We start from the raw sequence: 6,997 nt of genomic DNA on the forward strand, positions 1-6,997 counted from the left end.
CCTACATACCTCCCTTCCTCCCTTCCTGCCTACCTATCATTCTATCTCTCTAACTACTCACCCTTTGTAAATTCCTATCTTACTACCTCCTACCTACCTCCCTACCTACCGCCCTCAACTGCAAATTTGCATTGTTACACTTTTAACAAATGATACAAAGCCCACTCTTTCAGTAAAAAATCCAGTTTACGTACAGGGTTACCCACATAGGATGATACTTTACAGGGATGATAACTTTATTTTCAAATGACCAAAGCTGAAGACTTTTGAATGGGATATCCTTAATCCTGATCGCATAATCTGGGTATCCATATGATTTATAAGATAATGATTTATAACATAATGATTTATAGCATAAATGATTTATAGCATAATGATTTATAACATAATGATTTATAGCATGTTTTTTACCAAGAAACTTGTCTCCCTTGTTCATGCCTGGTATTTAAAGAATGGACTTGAAAACTTTACTGACACCCTCCCACGGATTTATAAGATTGTACGTATTGAACAGCCTGACACTGATCGTATTGAAGCTTTTAAAAACTTACCTTTCCATGAGTCCAATGATGAAAGACCAAGAGTCTTCATAATTGGAAATAGCAACCTCGGGGTGATGAATCGAGCGCTGGAAAGTACTCTTGAATGGAAACTCACTCATTCAAGGAATGCTTACTCCTAGGTACAAGCGTCACGAACCATCAGGAGCCCCCGCTGGTCATGCGCAAACAGGTTTTGGGAAATCTAAAGTCTTTCATGCCTTAAGCACAGCCCCCTACGATCCTGAATATTTTGACTTCTTTGGGATCCATGTCGACAAAATGATGAGTGTAATTAAACCTACAGGGGCAAAAGTGATATACCTCACACCCTTCCCTAGATACATGAAATCTTGTTGCAATGAATCGGGACACTTTCACGCAAACTACTCAGGGACTGCCTTTAATGCAGAGGTCGTCAGACTCGGTGTATTCCTCTCGAGGTTGCCATCACTAAAAGGTTGTTTCGTCCTCGCGCCTGAGGATTTTTGCGATCGTAATGAGTGGGTGTCTAGGGGAAGCATGCTATGCGATGATTATGTACACCTTACCCCCAAGGGGATTAATTCTGTCCGGGATCTTGTGCAAAGATGCATACAGTTTATTAGACAGGTTCCTGAAGTTCCAATCCCATCTCTAGGTAGTCGCGTTCCCGATGGACTTCGTTTCTCCAAGTGGGTTGGTGAGTTTCGGGCTGTCTGTGGTTATGACGATCTCAGATCTACCAGCAGTGCGAAGCGCCACCTGCCTGCTCATAAGCTCCAGAGACCAGCAAAACGCTGATCTCAAGCTAACCTCTTTTTCGTGAGCCAAGTAAAACCTCCAAACTTGCTTGCCTTGATGGAAGAAGCCAGTCTTTTCCAAGCTTATGAAAACTAAACCAAACCTATCCTACTGAACCTTTGAACCTACAAACCCATCTATCTACCAACACCCTGCTCCCACTACTCCCACTAAATCCTTCCAAACATCTCATTCCACAAGGAAACTTATCCACAAAAATGGATTCCAAGCAAACAGTCTTCCATCCAAGCAAACAGTCCTACCCTAATCTAGACTGATGGTAATAACCTCATATTGAAACCTCAACTCCGGAAGTGAATATTCTTAAAGCTTTGGTCAAAAACAGGTTAATTATCTTTTTCCTTCTCTCAGTCCAGGATTGGTAACAGTTTCCCTTTATTATAATAATTCGTACTGCTCTAGAGATTTAATTAAATTGCTAAAACAATGTTTCCAAAATTTCTTTAAAAACGAATGGTATTCCTTGATCATCAAAGATCGAGCGATCTTCTATTTAACCTATGAAGCTATTTTTCTAAGATTTCGAACTGTTCCGTCGTGTAAAGTAAAATTCTTAAAACAACTTTTCAAAAAAATTACAGAAATTCTAGTGTCGCAATTTGGATCGTCAAGAAATTAGCGATCTGTACTTAACCTAAGAAGCTGTAGCTCAATTAAGTTGTACTACATGGTTTTTATTTCTCTTTTTTGAGTTTGAATTGAGTTTAAAACATATCTCTTAAATCAACGCTACCAAATCACTGAAAAGCTATTTTTTTACACATCTCGAATTCGAGCACAAATTTAGGAGTGCCCGTGTTATATTTCCAAAAAATGTAAAGCTTTTTTTTTTAAGGTTTTCCTATCTAAAAGATTTTCTATTTTAAGTCTTCATATCTAAAGTTTTCCTATTTAAAGCCTCCCTATTTAAAGATCTTCTATATAAAGATTTTTTCCTATCTAAGAGGTTTCCATATTTAAAGTATTCCCCCTTAAAGGTTTCCAATTTAAAATTCTCTTAATTAAAATTTTCCTATTTAAATTTTTCCTATTTAAAGTTTTCACATTTAAAGTTTTCATATCTAAAGTTTAACTAAAAATTTACAATTTAATTTACTATTTAAAGTTTTTCTATTCAAAGTTTTTCCTATCCAAAGTCTTACTTAAAGATCTACTATTTAAGGTTTTCCTATCTTAAGATGTCTTAGTTAAAGTCTTCCTTTTTTACGGTTTCCTTTTTAAAGCTTTCCTATCTAGGATTTTTCTTATTTAAAGTTTTCTTATTTTAAGTTTCCCTATTTAAAAGCTTTCCTAGTTTTCTTATCTAAAGTTTTCCTATTTAAAGTTTACCTATCTAAAGGTTTTCCTATCAAAAATTTTCCTATTTAAAGTTTTCCCATTTAAAGAATTCCTATTTAAAGGTTTATCCTATCAAAAGTTCTTCCTATCTAAAATATAAATAATGTTTTTAAGTTAGACGTACTACAACGATTCGGATCTGCTGACCTGGTATGGTATCTGGTCCCCACACCGAACCAACGTAACGTGACATTAACGTTGGACGTACTACACCGATTCGGATCTGCTGACCTGGTATGGTATCTGGTCCCCACACCGAACCAACGTAACGTGACATTAACGGTAAAAAAGTTTAAAGATGACTTCCTACCTGGAATTAAAAAATAATGCAAAAATAACGAAAATGTGCTTAACGTTGTTAAATTTTCAAAACATGTAAAGCTCTTTTTTTAAGGTTTTCCTATCTAAAAGTTTTTCTATTCTAAGTCTCCATATCCAAAGTTTTCCTATTTAAAGCTTCCCTATTTAAAGATCTTCTATATAAAGTTTTTTTTCCTATCTAAGAGTGTTCCATATTTAAAGTATTCCCCCTTAAAATTTCTCCTATCTAAAGTTTTCTTAATTAAAATTTTCCTATTTAAATTTTTCCTATTTAAAGTTTTCACATTAAAAGTTTTCAAATCTAAAGTTCAACTAAAAATTTACTATTTAAAGTTTTTCTATCTAAAGAATTTCCTATCCAAAGTCTTACTTATAGATTTACTATTTAAGGTTTTCCTATCTTAAGATGTCTTAGTTAAAGTTCTCCTTTTTTACGTTTTCCTATTTAAAGCTTTCCTATCTAAGGTTTTTCTTATTTAAAGCTTTCTTATTTTAAGTTTCCCTATTTAAAAGCTTTCCTAGTTTTCTTATCTAAAGTTTTCCTATTTAAAGTTTTCCTATCTAAAGGTTTTCCTATCAANATGAATAGTATTTTTATTCCGAGTTTAAACCTTGTAAACCTATCGTTTTGTCTTGAACCTTATTCTTTATTAACTATTGAGATTGCTATATGCTTGAACCTTATTAACTATTTAAATTGATATAGTACCATAACCCACTACTATATGTAAAACTCTTTTTCCCGTAACCCTAAATCCCTCGTAAAATCTTCCTAGCATCTCTGGAACATTTTTATTATACCACTAGCTATAAAGTTATAGCTAATATATATAATTGTAAAAAATGGCATTGTCGTATATAGTAACCATGTTAATATTTACATGTAAATTTTGTTAACAGAAATAACTTTACGGAAATAAAAAAATATTTAGTTTTAAAAAAAAATTGTTGCTGAAAAGATTTCTAGGCCTCTTAAGGCTGTATAGACACACCCTTTCTTATGCCGCAAAAGAGGCATCATTGTAATTTCCCAACCATATATAAACATTGTATTTTTCATTATACTTTACTCTGTGACCAACCTAGTTGTGTATAAACTATTGGATAAGTAAGTAAAGTTTATTTTTTCATAGACTGTATGAGTAGTAAAAGAGATCTTAGAAATATTTGAAAATAAATACTTATTTATTTTCAAATTAATTAATATTTCTATTATCTTTTTTAGACTCATATTTTATATATATATACGCAAATTAGCGCAGAATTTTAAGGAAAGAACTAAACAAAATTGCAGTTGCAACGTTAATTTAATCCAAAAGAAAAATTCCATTGTGTGTAACTATTTATTGCAGAATAATAATATTGGGATGTCTGCACTCTGCAGTATCAGAATATCTTGAAATAAATTGAACGATTAAAACAAATGCTTCTTTGTGGCTTTAAAAAGAAAAATGTTTACTTTAGAGTTATAAAAACAGCTTTTAATAGTTTCTGGGCTGGAAAAAACAAATATTTTTTCAGAAGGGTTTTATTTTATTTTTATAATTTTTGTAAAGAATATTTTTAGTTCTCTTGTTGTAATTTCAAACTTGGTAATAATGGAGACATAGAGTTAAAGTTTTCAACATTATTTATCATTGAGAATAGTAAAAGGAATCATGAGTCTTTGCCACAAACTCTAACTTTCTAATCCCTATTTCTTTGCACTCTGATGGTATTTCTTTGCATTCGGATGGTGTAAACCTGTAAAATTTGTAATTTAGATTATTCGATCTAATAGAATTCATAATTTGAAATATCTAAAGTCTGACATTGGATTTGGTTAACGGGATTAGAAAATCAGAGTTTGTGGCAAGCACTCTATTCCTTTAGGTTGAAAGTTAATGCTAAACTAATCTATAAGTATTCGCTTAATTTTATTGTTTAAAAAGAAGCAATCTTAATCGAAGAGAATGTTACTAATTGCATCTTAAAAACTGAGGCTACAAGTGCTTTAAGTACATGAAATGTACATGTCTAGGGCTACCAAAAGGTTTCAGTAAGTTAGTGAATTGAAGCCAAAGACCTAGGCGTTGCTACACTTTAAAGTCGACCCAGTCATAAAAATTAATGCAACTTTTTATAGCATGCACCAAGGTACTAATGGAAGGAAAGTTTTTTCAGAGGTGTACGCATTTTTTGTACTCCAGTGTACTGTCTTTGGGTGGAAAAGTAAACACAAGACGGATGTCACAGCCTGACATGGAATCTATTTTCACAATATAATCTATGAAATATTCTGGTCATAGGAAACTATAATTATGTGAAATTTCAAAATTATCATAATTAAGTGCTTTTAACCTCCTCGATTAGTAAAAGAATACTGATGCATCTATTCTTGTTTACAAATTCCGCCCAGAGAGAACTGATTTCAATATGTACGCAGAGTATACGCGACCTTGGATTTATGTGGTCTAAATTCTGAACGAAACTTTCCAACATAAGATTTCTCATATTTTGATCTTGAGATTAAATTTTTAAACAAGTATCTGTGTACAAAGAAAACAAATTATTTAGTTACTTTAGTTGAAATTAAAGAGATTACTATAAAAGTAGATTTCAGGCCTAAAATTATTTTTATCACACACATTAACAAGTTTTGTTCAAACAATTCCAAAATAGAATAGTTGACCCCAAAAGTTTTTGAATTGTGATAAAGGGGGGGGGGGCTTTGGTGTGTAGAGTGAAATGCATAAAATGGATTAGAAATAAAAGTTGTATACCATTTCGGTTTTCAGTATAAAGCACAGAGCATATTATTAATACAACTTTTCACCTCACCTAGCTGGGCAAATTTAAAACATTTCAGTTATTTGGATTAAACATCTTCTATTATTTTTACAATTTTTACATTTTATTCGTGAAATTGTTCAAATCTGAGAATGCAGAATTTTGCATAATTTGTTCATCCTTGAAGTGCACAATCTTGCCGAGTTTATCTCTCCGTGGGGATTTGAAGATTTAAAGATTTAAAGATTTAGGATTGATTTTTACCATTTCCAGACCTTTGCTCTTGTTCAAAACATTAAAGTTTTTAGTTTTAAATTAATATTCTAAAATTATGAGTAAAACATACAGTTTGTTAGTAAAAGCAATTAAAAGTGAAAAATAGATATAAACAATTCCTTTCCAATTTCTCCGTATCTATCTTTAGACTTGAACCGATTATTCAGGTCAAACCCGATAATGAACCAATAATGTGTTATGAATAAACCTGTACTTTATTTTTGTAAACGTAATTGTTATCTAACAATATAAATAAGACTGATAATTTCTCTGGCATCAGATCCATCAGAAGACCCAATCTTTACAAAATGGTGACCTAACCCTAGGATCCACCCTGCTCCATCTAGGCTGCTCCAGTCTGACTGCTCTATCCTGGCTGCTCCAGTCTGACTGCTCCATTCTGGTTCAATTATTCTCTTCCCTGCTATCTTTATCTCTGTGAACTCAATTAAACTACTACAACTTATGATGCTCCTTCTGTTCTCCTGTTTATCCATGTTTCAGTAAATTTTTGAATTTGCCCCTGCGCTACAGTTTATTCCTCAAAAATCCCTCTGCATTAAACAGTATATTTTCAAATAAATTGAAAAGAAACTTAAAATTTTGATGGTTGTAAAGATATAGGATTAAAAAATCTTAGTTTTGGGCAAAGTCTCAGTTTCTTTATATGTTTTTCAAAAAATGTTCAACAACAACCTATTCAGAATAAACATAAATACTTTCTTGATTTCTGATTTCGGAATCTTTAATAATCTTGATTTATAACTAATAAAGAACCCAACGATAAATTCTATATTCTGGAAAATACCCAGAAACACTTTTTAAAATTATTCGATTAAAGGGAACCCCTTCTTTGCAAAGATTGGAATGTCTGATTCACAATATTACCCTTAAATGTTTTGTCTGCTGAAGTATAAAAGTATAAATTAGATATCAATAAGCTGATCAAA

At 32.1% G+C, this 6,997-nt stretch overlaps 1 long non-coding RNA gene across 1 annotated transcript; it reads left to right on the top strand.

Moving 5' to 3' along the window:
• The first annotated feature begins 407 nt into the window (after positions 1-407).
• Positions 408-3,005, top strand: LOC111709357 (uncharacterized). Its single transcript, XR_002766837.1, has 2 exons — positions 408-1,668; positions 2,796-3,005. It is a non-coding gene; the product is annotated as an uncharacterized LOC111709357 (long non-coding RNA).
• The last annotated feature ends 3,992 nt before the right edge of the window (positions 3,006-6,997 follow it).

Source organism: Eurytemora carolleeae, unplaced genomic scaffold, assembly GCF_000591075.1.
Source record: "Eurytemora carolleeae unplaced genomic scaffold, Eaff_2.0 scaffold957, whole genome shotgun sequence".
In the NCBI taxonomy this organism is placed as follows: Eukaryota; Metazoa; Arthropoda; class Copepoda; order Calanoida; family Temoridae; genus Eurytemora; species Eurytemora carolleeae.